At 42.0% G+C, this 13888-nt stretch overlaps 1 protein-coding gene across 1 annotated transcript in view; it reads left to right on the top strand.

Moving 5' to 3' along the window:
• The window catches only part of OTOGL (otogelin like), a 1110282-nt gene that overhangs the window by 1062939 nt on the left and 33455 nt on the right, over positions 1–13888 (top strand). The window lies entirely within an intron of this gene.

The raw sequence follows: 13888 nt of genomic DNA, 5'->3' as shown, positions 1-13888 counted from the left end.
CAATTGCATTGATGCAAGGAAGATGATTTTCCATTTCATTGGGTTTAGTTATCTTGGGGAATGAAGGCTGTGTCAAATGCCCAGTTGTAGATTCACAAATTGTGACCTTTCATGGACAATTCTGCAATCCTAAAGGACTAGACTAGGTTGCATCTAGTCTTTCCTGGATATGCAATTATATTCAGCAACACCTAAGTACATCTACAAATATGATTCAGTCTGGGGAGTCTTAGTATTTTTGTTTTGAGAGCATGATTATTATTCAACACACATATTCATTATAACTCAAATGCTCATGCATAGGTAATCATCAAACATCACATCGCAAATCAGGTCCTCTCATATCTTTTCCAGAATTCTCATTCTCCAACTTCTTTTAAATGATAGGAGAGTGAATTCAATTTAAGCAGAGTAAGAAAGTAAGAGTATTTCCATGAATGGAGGTACCATAAGGTCTGTGAATGATCATTCAAGCATTAGGAAACGTACATATCGGTTTATGCCAGAAAATGGCAAAATACTCATTAGAAATGAGGATTTAAAATTGTTGTAGCTAACAATGCACAGTAGTACAGACCCTCTATGGAACTTAACCCCACAGTTAAACACACTTTGAAAGAAGACATTCGAAAATGTATTTTAAGGTATTCTTTATAGGTTAATGGTGGAACATTCCAAATATTGGTCTAGCTTATTGGTCTGACCTCCCAAGACAAGAATTAATCTAGCACTCAAGATGTAGGGTGATCCTGGGAAAGACAGTGTTATACTTCAGAAACATCTGCTGAGGTGGCTTGTAAGAATAAAATACTTTACTAAATCCAAATGCTACATTAACTGCTGATTGAGAGTGGGATTTAATTTTTAACTAAAAGCATGTGCTCTATGATGAAGCATAAATTCGTGCATCTAAGGCTTGCTGTTCCTGGGGTTGTGATGAGAGCAAGTTATATTTGAGAAGAACTTGATTAAATGCATGCAGAACAAGTTCATGTATTTAATTCTTACCTTGCCATAATTAAAAAAAGACACCCACTATAAAAGTGATGTATGTCTTTACACATTGTCACTGAGCTATCCAGGAAGGTGTTACAACCGAATTCTTGGGGTATCAGGGATTTAATGGCAGCCACATAACTTCTGAAGGTCTTAAGAGTCACAGGAAAGCACCTTTCATTTTACCGATTACAGAAGGAATAAAACCTTACTTGGCAGTGTAAGAATTAATGCACATGTAATTAATGTAAAACTGTTTTATTTCACCTAAAACTTATATTCCTAATAATTCTGCCAGGTTCTGGAATGGGTGTATTGCCCTTTACCATTACCCCAGTAGCCCCTACAGATAAAATAAATTGTGAACCAGGTACTAATATTGTTGATATGCTTTGCCATCAAATAATTGTAAACATTTGTCTAATATAAAACTGTTTATACAGTATATATATATATTGATATTTATCTAATAATATGAAATGAATTGTTGGAATATCTTCCTGTATGTTCTTCCCCACCATAGTTCTCAATGTCAATTATGAAAATGAACATGTTAGTACTGCACTAGACCCATTCCATTTCGATATCTAGTAACTTTGTCAATCAGTCATTAATTAATTATTGAAGATGCAATTGCTGTCCAAATGGGCACTCTTCTGGTTTATAAATTGTCATATGCTGGCTCGAATAACATTCAACTATGCAAATACAGACAATGATGTTATTCTAACAAAATTATGTGGACACCCTTCCATTTTAACCCTGTATTATTCCTAACATGTCCATCTTCTGATTTTTAAAAATGTAGTAGTTTTGTCTTTGTAGAAATCACAAATATACCCCATTTTAAATGAAGTAGTTTGATTGTTAACATCTAGTTTTCTTTGTGCATGGCCCCAGTATGCTTTGCTTGCATGTCAGAGGTTATTCGTAATCTTTGTGCCACACTGTATGCATTCAGTGTTATGCCTGTGTAGTTCACAATTATAATTCTTTGTTCATTTAAATTTTATATGATTCTAATCTGTGGATAACTGAATAGGTGGGCTAAAGTAAGTGAGGCCCAGGTGGCCAAGTCTTAGAATAGAACAGGAAAGTTACAATATAACCTACTGAGTAAAATTGGATGCTTCAGGGTGATCACCTTTATCTAGGTCATTACAGGGCACTGTTTCCAGTCCTGAGTGTTTGTGTTATAGCATAATGCACTCTGGATGCTGATGTCACAAGAGGCTTGTGTGCTGTCAAGAAAGTATGATTAAGATTTAGATTCCAAGTTCCTTGTGATTTTTATTTTACAAATTTTGGAGGTAGTAAGGAAGGTAGTTTTGGAACAGGGGTGGACATTTCAGCTCTTAGACAACCAATGCTGCAAACCATCATCAGAGCAAACAGTGCTTTATCTCCAATGGGATTCTCCTATGATCAAACATCACCCATTAGAGTGGTACCCATGATGAGGCAACAGCGGATCAGTCAGTCCCTAACTGAAAGGTCACAACCTTTTTTGCAAAACTGGCTGAAAAGAGGTGAGGAATAATATTATGTCACCTGACAAATCATTCAAATGTTAGCATTGATGGCCCACTTGTGCTTACTTTTCATCTCTCATGCAAGTTGTGATCACTGGAGCAGAGGTGAATTTCTTTAAAGAAGGCTCTGGATTCCTTAGCTTTCAGATGCAAACTTTAAAGGACTCAATTACAGTTCATGAAGCATGGCATCATTGGAGACTAGTAGGGCAATTTAGACCCTGATGGGTGGCCTACCAGACTGTCAGGTTTGAGAAGACCATTGGGCTTAACTTCCCTGGCAGAGAACCACTTGCCAAATTTAAAGATCTATGCCATGCTGATGCCATTATTTGTACCTTCAGTGGAGCCACTGGTTTGTGGTTGAACTGAAAGCAGTGCATTTGGTTGGGAAGATCATATTTGCTGCATCCAGTTAGTACAGTCTTTTTAATGCTCAACATGGATGTTTGTTTGTCAAAAACAAATAACAAACAGCTGGGGTTTAATTTTCTTGAACTGTCATGCCTTGTTGTTGGTCAGGGACAATGAAATCTAGTGATATTCGCCTGCCCTATACAGCCTCTTATATGACTTGATGGCTCTCTGATAGATAGATATTTAACAGGGTAGGAGAGTTAAGGGATTTTATCCACTGCTGTGGATGGAAGGGTACTCCCAATCCCCTAGACAGGTAGCTATATAACAATACGAAGGAGTACCACCAAAGATCGAGCCTTATCTTTGGTGGTACCCCTCTCTGATAGATAGACCATCAAGCCGGGTGCTTCCACCAATGGAGACAGGTGAGATTCCATTGGCAGAAATATAGTGGTTCCCCACCTCAGGAGAATTGCAGGTTTGGAGGGGCAGTAGCATTACACATTTTTGACAGTGATCTCACTCCACCAAACTCTAAACTACCCAAAGACTGTCCCACATTCTGCACAGTGAAATGCTCTATATGCATTGCTTCAATGTTCTAGCTCACCCTTCATGCCATGAAAGCACAAATTGCTCAAGACGATTTGCAGACTCATAAAATGATTGTTGATCTTGAGTGATCTCTTACAAATGCCATGGTCCCCATTCTACATAATTATGTTTGAAGTGAGTTATATTGGTTGTAGCAAGATGCATACAGATTTATGATTCTTTTTTTCTGCAACAGAATTGATGCAGATACTCCCAAAACATTGAATCACATTTAACTTCAGCATCTGGATAGGGCTCATGTTATCACATACCATACACAACAGACAACGTACATATGCATACAGATACGAAAAGTTTTTTTTAGAAAGTCTCTTTAAGTGTTTCGCTTCTCTGGCTCAGATGACTTTAGTAATTAGTTGTTCTTTAGTTTTGCTATCTCTCCACATATAAATTGGCATTAATTTCTGGCTTTTTCAGTATTTTATTGAAATGGTCCATTGCTCTCTCTATATATTTCCCATCCTGCTTAACATTTTTTTAATGTAATTTAGTTTATTAATTCCTGAAGGCTTACCAGCTGCCAGGTGATACTTGGCTGCTCTCTTCAACTTCCAGTTCTTTGTTCGCTTTATTTTTTATTTCTAGTTTACTGTTCTAATGTCGCAGACAGCCAAGTAAAATACGTCAAAATAGCCAGTAATCTCGACAATCTATGCATGTGAATGCTTTGAGACTCATACACATGCATTTGCACCGATGGCGGACATCTTAGAATAGTGACCAAGATGGCAGGTGTATACCCACATGCACGCTCATGCGCTGTGATGCATGCACTGTTGTGTACAGTGGACATTTTGTTTATTTTTACTTTAGGGTGACTATGTTGGAAAGGTAAACAAGAAAAAGAAAATGCATGTAGACCGACAGTGCAAACAAGCATTGGCAAAGATAGTAGGCTGGCAGCCACCTTCTAAAGACAAGACCGATTAGCTTTGCTAATGCATGCAGATAATGCATTTTCCATTGTACAATCGATTGAATTTCTTTAACAATATGGTTCATTAGGTCTCAAATAATATTTTCCACAGTGCTTTATCTGAAATGTCACTGAGCTGGTGTTTGCTTTAAGGTCTGTTTTGAAGACTCCATTTCATGATGGATACATGATACATCTAACCACTGATTCCTCACCTTATGAATATTTCCCCAGGCATCAGAGTGTATCTGGGCCCTTTTGTGTAGTACTTTTGCACGCCGCTGAGTGGCGCCATTTTGCTCTACACTGATCCCGTTCCATAAATGACAAGCGTAGACAATGGAGGTATCATTCCCATGCACTGTTGTCAGTTTCTTTCTGAAGTGCTCCAGCTGGAGCAAACACAAACTAAGCCCCTGTTGTCCTTAATGAGGCCCCTGCCTACACCCTCTTAGGAGCCTAGGCCATACCTTGCTCTGATCCTCCTGTGAGTTGCCAGATTGTGTGGTGCCATTTCCTGGCACCCAGTGACAGCTCTTATTTGACTCAGTACTTTTCCTCTGAGAGCTTGGTGGCGCAAGCTTCTACCCTTTGGTTCTTTGCACGGGCAATGTCAGTCGCCTTTTGTGTCACTATTCTCAGAGTCTCTGGGACTCTGTTGCTCAAGTCCCCTCAGGTGTTCTGGAAGTTCTTTGTCCCGTACAGACTCAGGCCATAAAGGATGGCCTTGTCACTGCAAAATGTTCCAATTGTTGTGACCTATTTTCCACAGATTCCATTGGGAGAGACATTGGCACTAGTGTCGCTTTCCCTTGCCATGCCTAGTTAAGATTGACAGGGTATCCTGGCGATGTTTAGTCAAACTTCAACCATCTTTGGGGTTCACTATCAACATGCCCAAGTCACACATGGCTCCAACAGATACTGCTTTTCATTTATGCCATTCTGGGCATGGTCCAGTTTTGTGTCTTTTCCCCAGAAAGAAGAGTCCAGGACAATCAGACTATGAGCTTGATCTTTCAGCCTCGGTCCTGGATTTCAATGCGATAGACTCTGGGGCCCCTTTGACTGATGGCCTCCTGCATCTAGCTAGTGAAGTACAGCAGGTGGCATATGCGGACTCTGCAGTGGGATCTTAAGTCTCTGTGTTCCCAGCATCAAGGGGACTTCTCAAATCATGTCCAGGTCTCAGAGGAGACTGCAAAGACCTGCAATGGTGGTTGCCCAACTGTGACTGGGTCAGCAGCAGCGATTTCCCTACCCCACCCATAACTAACTGTGATAACAGGTGGTTCACTTCTGGTCTTTGGTGAAAGTCTGGGAGGGGTGGAGATCAAAAGCTATTGGTCTCTGACTCCACATCAACTCTCTGGAGCTGGCGGCCATCTGCTTGGTGTTGAAAGCGTTCCTGACATCCATCAAGAGAAGTCTGGTGCAGAGTCTCACAGACAACACCAGCCATGTGGTACTGCAACAAACAGGATGGGGTGGTGTGTGGACTTTGCACCAAGAGGCGAAGTGCTTTGGAAGTGAATGGACCATCAAGAAATCTTTGAATGTCAGGGCCGACAAACTCAGCAATCAATATCTAGAGGATCATGATTGGCAGTTATATTCAGAGGTGACGCAATTTCTCTTACAATGATGGGGAGGAATTTGGCTTGACCGTGACCCAGTGGAGAATGTTCAATGTCAGCATTGTTGCACGTTGGAGTTCCCATGGCTTTGCTTTCTCTCTCAGAGACCGGTTCTGCCTACGTCTGGATTCAGGACTTCTGTATGCCTTCCTGCCAGTACCTCGCCTGCTCCAAGTTCTGAAGAAGATCAGGAACAACCGGGCCCAAGTCATCCGAGCTTGGTTTGGCACAGAGTGTATGATATCAAGAGTTTCTGGGCTTGAGCATCTGTTCTCCCGTTGGGCTGACCCTCTGGCAGAATGCGTTATTGCAGCAACAGGGCATGGTCTTACAACTGGGCCTCCGCAATCTCCACCTTTATGTGTGGAGATTGAGTGGTGATAGTTAGATTATTTTTACCTTCCTTCCGAGGCAGCTGATCTCATCTTGGCAGCCAGGCCTCCTTCAGCAAAAACTGTATACGCCTGTCGGTGGGAAAAATGTTTGGTTTGATGTGCTGCACGACAGATAGATAGAGCCCGTGCAGGCCAAGCTATCTAATAATCTGTTGTTTGCTCTCTCCCTCACCCAGCAAGGCTTTGATTGGGCATATTTTAAGGGTACCTTTTGCTTCTTTCGTCCTTCTCATGGTTGCCGAACTTGCACTCATTATGTAAATCACTTTATGCATTTTCTTTAAAGGGTTCCAACATTTATTTCATTCTTCACCCATGGTTATGCCACAGTATGATCTTAACCTGGTCCTTACATATTTGATGTGCATTTCTTTTGAGCTGATGCACAGCTATCCATTATGGCTTTTCACCCTCAAGACACTTACACACTTGCCAGGCCGACTTATGTAATTCATACTGTCATTTCAGAAGCCATCATTGATTTTATCAATCATATTATAAAACATGCCATGTGTGATTTAATATGGAAGGCCATAAGCCATGTTTGGCAAGTGTGCAAGCTTTAGTTACTTAATTTTAACTTCAGTTAAATATAATTGGGGATTTTTGTTATTTTTATTTGGGTTAAAATGGAATTTTAACTCACATATTCACCTAACTGTAACATCAATTCAACCTTTCCTTTTTTCAGTGAATTATTAAAGGTTTTTTAAATAAAAAATAAGTATTTGCCATGCCTAACTACAACATTAATTTAACCTTTGTTTTTCAGTAAATATCTATAGTTTTTTAAGGTGAAGAAAGATTTTATTACCATGCTTCACTATTCTTCCCACCTGAAGTGCACGGCCTATCAAAGTGTTTATTTGGTAGTTTTTCCCACCTTAAACTGTGCTTAGGTACTCCCTCTGTCTTCCCTTGGTAGTACTGTGTCGCTAGATATCTATGCATTTTGAAGTTTAGTTTCTCTCAAAAGATTGAACAGATAGTCACCAAATCAAAGAAACACTCCTTTGGGTAAAATTCAAGCTTTCAGACACAATTAGTGTAAGTACATTCAGACGTTTTGGCTGGAGCATTGTCTGACATTCGTACGGGAAATTGCATGGAAAATGTGTTTATGTGTTTGGTGTTTGAGACCACTATATATACTATATATACATATATATATGAGCAAGTTAACAGGGGTTAACGAAACGCGTTGGTTCTCTTGGTGATGACCTGGGAGTTTCTGTCTTAATGCAATAAAGACGATTTGGGGATACTTGGATTTCCTGCAAGTGCCTGTTTTATTACCTTCTTCGTGCAAGAAGGTGTGGGTGCATACACACTCAAAATGCAGCGTTTGCAAAGGCCATTTAATGGGTATAGGCATAACAACGAGGCAGATTCCTTTTCACAGCTGTTGCAACCGTTAAACGCTTAACGCGTTTCCGAGTCTCCTGACTCCTTCGTCAGAGGCGGCGGTTGTTCAGGATGCTCGCTCTGGTGACGCCCCTTCCTTTTCACCATAATCACACGCCCAGAATTGGCTGCTCAGGATGAGACTGTGCAAGGGTTTTTGGGAGTTGCAGTCCCAGAGTAGTTAATGACGATGTCCTGCGGGTAAGTATTGCAAGCCCTCAGATGGGCCTCTGTCTGACTGGCATGCCCTTTATCCCACGTTGCGGTTCCAAATAGGGAATGGTTTAATGGTATATATATATATATATATATATATATATATATATATATATATATATATATATATATATATATATATATATATATATATATATATATATATATATATATATATATATATATATATGTATATATATATATATATATATATTATTCCAAAGTGCCCCTGAACACAAGGACGCCACTCCGCTGGTGCAGTGTAACAACACTATTTATTTCAAAAGGGCTGCAAAATTGGTCCGGTTTTCATACATCCCCCCCGACGCGTTTCGAAGCTCCTGCTTCTTCTTCATGGGGTCCTGGGCAGCACGTGACAGAATTGACTACAGCTGTCGCTTTTAACCAAACTGCATGCTCTCCCTGGTGAGGCATGCTGGGGGCTGTAGTCCAATTTGCCCCTTCAGTGGGGTCCGTGATGTGCCATAATGTTAATGCCTCCGGTAATTTCGTTTCATAGCCCTCCAGTGGACTTCCGGCACACAATTCAGCCCTTCAATTATGACGCACCAGCGCTGAATTCAGGCAGAGAGAGCCCCGCCATTCAGTCCCGTTTTTAGAGAGTCCTGCCGGGTGGTGCATCCTCCGCGGCTGAGGCCGCCGCGTACAACATAATTCCAAAGTGCCCCTGAACACAAGGACGCCACTCCGCTGGTGCAGTGTAACAACACTATTTATTTCAAAAGGGCTGCAAAATTGGTCCGGTTTTCATACATCCCCCCCCGACGCGTTTCGAAGCTCCTGCTTCTTCTTCATGGGGTCCTGGGCAGCACGTGACGGAATTTACTACAGCTGTCGCTTTTAACCAAACTGCATGCTCTCCCTGGTGAGGCATGCTGGGGGCTGTAGTCCAATTTGCCCCTTCAGTGGGGTCCGTGATGTGCCATAATGTTAATGCCTCCGGTAATTTCGTTTCATAGCCCTCCAGTGGGCTTCCGGCACACAATTCAGCCCTTCAATTATGACGCACCAGCACTGAATTCAGGCAGAGAGAGCCCCGCCATTCAGTCCCGTTTTTAGAGAGTCCTGCCGGGTGGTGCATCCTCTGCGGCTGAGGCCGCCGCGTACAACATTATTCCAAAGTGCCCCTGAACACAAGGGCGCCACTCCGCTGGTGCAGTGTAACAACACTATTTATTTCAAAAGGGCTGCAAAATTGGTCCGGTTTTCATACATCCCCCCCGACGCGTTTCGAAGCTCCTGCTTCTTCTTCATGGGGTCCTGGGCAGCACGTGACGGAATTGACTACAGCTGTCGCTTTTAACCAAGCTGCATGCTCTCCCAGGTGAGGCATGCTGGGGGCTGTAGTCCAATTTGCCCCTTCAGTGGGGTCCGTGATGTGCCATAATGTTAATGCCTCCGGTAATTTCGTTTCATAGCCCTCCAGTGGGCTTCCGGCACACAATTCAGCCCTTCAATTATGACGCACCAGCGCTGAATTCAGGCAGAGAGAGCCCCGCCATTCAGTCCCGTTTTTAGAGAGTCCTGCCGGGTGGTGCATCCTCCGCGGCTAAGGCCGCCGCGTACAACATTATTCCAAAGTGCCCCTGAACACAAGGACGCCACTCCGCTGGTGCAGTGTAACAACACTATTTATTTCAAAAGGGCTGCAAAATTGGTCCGGTTTTCATACATCCCCCCGATGCGTTTCGAAGCTCCTGCTTCTTCTTCATGGGGTCCTGGGCAGCACGTGACGGAATTGACTACAGCTGTCGCTTTTAACCAAACTGCATGCTCTCCCTGGTGAGGCATGCTGGGGGCTGTAGTCCAATTTGCCCCTTCAGTGGGGTCCGTGATGTGCCATAATGTTAATGCCTCCGGTAATTTCGTTTCATATATATATATATATACACATATGTATATTCGGTTACAGGGAAGTTAAAAGTAGGAAGTAAAAAAAACGGCCCCATCTATGAAAAAGCAGACTTAACAATAACTACCTACTGATGGTCTGTGCCAGTGTGTTCTTTGCTGTCTGCAACTGCTACAGGACTTGCTGATGATATTTTGACGGTGTACGGCTGCCTCTGTGACGCAGACCCCCTATTCTTCTACAATTGGACTTTTTGTGCAGCCGTGCTGGAGCATTTCCGTGGACGGAATTTGGAAGGTCATTGCCCCCTGGCTCCCGCACCAGACAAACCAACACTTATCGGATGTGGCGGGAACTACTGAATTTCTATGGCTTTGAGTGTGTCACATCTGAACCTAACTCTAACATCCCTTTAAGCTTAGGTTTATTCAGTGAATTTCTATGTTTTTCACAATTTATTTCCTAACTATAATGTCCTGTAACCTTAGCTTTTTTAGTGAATTTTTACAGTTTTTTATGCTATATTCCAATTACAATGTTGCTGTGACCTCAGTGTGTGAGTGGGTGTGTTTCTGGTTCTGTGGGTATTTAAGTGGGTGTGTGAGTATGTGGTGGGGGTGTGAGTTCATTTTTGACTAGCTGTGTTGGTCTAGGAGTGGGTGTGTGAGTAGGTGCATGAGTGGTTGTGTGGTGTGTGAGTGGGTGTGAGTGGCTGTGTGGGTGTTTAGGTGGGTGTGTGAGTGGGTATATGAGTGGCTTTGTGGGTCTCTGAGTGGGTGTGTGAGTGGTTTTATGGGTGTGTGAGTGGTTATGTAAGTGTTTAAGTGGTATGTAAGTATGTAAGTGGGTATGTGGGTCTCACAAGGCAAACATAGATAATATGAATGAGCTGTAATTTCAGCTACCAAAGCACCTTCCCTAGCCCTTTGGACAAAATCAAGAGAAAAACCAATGTTCTCTCACTCTCAAACATGGTTCATCTAAGTCCCATGTCCCTGAGTCATATTGTTCATGTTGTGGCCAGCCAATCGGATTGAAAACTCCCCTTCAAAAGTGGCTAATCACAGTATATCTGGACACCAAAATTCCTTAACCCCTTCATGGCCACGTTGAGCACCTGAAAGTCAATCTTTTTTTAAACATATGGAGCAGATTAAGCACATCTTGACCACAAAGGCTTTTGTGTGAGGGTGTAAAGCTTCCTCACCCATGTGAGAGTAAAGTCTGACAGTCTGAGTAAAATATATACTCCCTACAGAAGCAGATGCCTGTCAGTTGGTTCCCCAGTGTGCTACTGCAGTCTGGCACAGTAATCTAATAAATAATAACTAGAGCGCTAAATTTCTATATTTGTGATATAAGTGTGGCACACCTGAAGCCATCTTGAAGGATTAAAAGATGTATAATTTAAAGCATTTCCTTTAGAAATGAAGGAAATAAGGGAGTTAATGTTCTACTAGAAATCATAGTTAGTGCTGTAGCAAGCTAAAATGAAGATACATTTTATATGAGTTCTGAAATGTATTTGTCATCCATGTTAATACAACATTCTGAAATGTAGATTTAAATACACACTTTAAAAACCAGGAACAGTCTTTCAGTTAACTCCCCAGTGTGCTACTGCAGCTTCACACAGTGTTATAATAAACAAATTGAGCACTAACATTTGTATTTATGACAAAGTGTGATACACTTAAAGCCATCTGATTGAATCAACACTATAAAATCTGGTACATTTTCTTTAATAATTAACACAATGAGGGGGCTCTTTTAGTTATACAAATAATGGTTAGTGCTCTGGAAGGCTAAGATTAGGACTAGCAGGTGCTAGGGACAGTCTCATCATAGTGAAAGGCAGGAGAGAGTGAGCATGGGCACAAAGATGAACAGTGGATTGCAGAGTGAGAGAGAGGGTCAGAAACCTGACCACAGATGGCAGGCTGGTAGGGGAAGCAAACTGACAACAAAGGGCAGGTGGGAGGGACCAGTAACATGCAGACAGTGAACAGAGGGCAGGGGGAAAAGGGTTAGGGGAAGCATGCTGACCACAGAGTGCGGTTCAGAATGAGCAGGGCTAGCACAACGGAGCACGAAGGGCAGAAGGATGGGGTCAGAGGCTCACACATAGAACGGATGGGTATAGGCAGGGATAGCAAGCTGACCACCGTGGGCAGGCAGGATAGGGCGGATGCACACAGATGGAGAACAGAGCACAGGTAGAATGGTCGTTGGGGAGGGCAACAAGCTGCCCTCAGATGGCAGGTCAGCATGGGCAGCAAATTCACCTCAGAGAGCAGGAATGAGGTGGCAGGGGCAGAAAGCTGACCATTCAGGGCAGTCCGGCATGGGCAAGGACAGCACCAAGGACCCAGGAGGTGTTTTTAAGAGTAATTGATTTTTTAGGCTTCATGAATGGGTACAGTTTGTGGTGGAACTTTTTTAGAGTTAATAAATATGATATATTTTAAATCAAATTATTTGTATACTTATTCTTCATCTTCTTCTTATTATTATTTTGATTAACACTAAGATTGCCACTATTAGGCGTGGGGTCATGCTCTAGGGCGTAACCATGCACTTTATAAATCAGATTTTTACTATTATCTTTATTGTTATTTTACTTTAATAAATATGTTTACTAATTTTATTCTAAATGGTTTTATAAATAGTATTACTATCATTAGTTTAATCAATGTGTTTTTCAATGATTAATACATAAATATATATAACATATAAATGTATTACTTGTAATTGTCATTTCACATATGTATGCTGCCACTAGGGAGTTATAGTTCGGACCTAGTTTCGAAAGATGAAGTGTTTGGCTTAGCAGTACGTTCTGGGCTGTTCCCATGTGGCACAGGGTCAAGACTGATTTGCATATGGCTGGGTCTAAACTGGGGTGGCATGATGAGCAAAAGAACAATGGATTTAACCCAGGTCTCATGACTGGGGGTAAATGTATGATTTATTCAGCATTCAGTCCATCCTTTTTTTGCATAGCACTTTTCACCCTAAGTGGGATGGGTATGCTCAGACATGGGTCTCTTGCTCACTGTCCTACTGGATTCAAGCTAGCATGGCTGATGAAGGGTAGTACCCAGAAACCGGTCCCAGGATGCTTGTTTACGGTCCAGGGAGGACCTGGCTTGACAGTTTTGTCTAGGCTGTTCCCATGAGGCACAGGGTCAAGGCTGATTTGCATATGGCTGGGTCTAAATTGGGGTGGCATGGTGAGCAAAAGAACAATGGATTCAACCCATATCTCTTGACTGGGTGTGAATGTATGATTTATTCAGCATTCCTTTTATCATTTCTTTGCATAGCACATGCTAGTAACTTTGTTATCATTTAACAAATCATCCCAAAATCATCAAAACTAGTTTAGCACTCCCTTCAGCTGCTGTCTTGAAAATTTTGGTGTGATTCCTCAAGCTGGAGCCGAAAAGGGGTGGGGGGGCATAATGCGTTTTTGCCATGCAATTTGTCATAAGGATATTAGACATGTCTACAACCTGAACCGCTGAATGAATTTTGTAATCTGTTGTAAATCCCTTCAACAATTCTGGCATTAATAATGAGGAAATATGGCTGAGATACCCGCCACCCCCTCTCAACACAATCCCCGAGGATGGGAAACCGGAAACAGTTCTGAAGTTTTTGGAGACGGGAGGGAGTGACCCTCCCGGGCCGTATTTATTAAAATATGAAACAAAATTAAAACATTAAATCAACAGTTTCATATTATGTACAATTTCATTACCACATTGCGATGTTTGGCTAACCTTAACATATCCTCTAATACAAAGGTTCTCCTAGCCGAACTAACATCCTACCAAACATTTACTTAACTTTTGAAATTGTACATCCTAACGTTTAAGGGCCAACGGCAAGGTCGTAACCGGTGTCAAGATCCCTAACCCAGACATATCCCCCTCACTTGA

The sequence above is a fragment of the Lissotriton vulgaris genome, chromosome 1_1 (assembly GCF_964263255.1).
Source record: "Lissotriton vulgaris chromosome 1_1, aLisVul1.2, whole genome shotgun sequence".
NCBI lineage: Eukaryota > Metazoa > Chordata > Amphibia > Caudata > Salamandridae > Lissotriton > Lissotriton vulgaris.
Note: the sequence above shows the minus strand (reverse complement) of the source record. Positions and strands in the feature narration are given on the sequence as shown.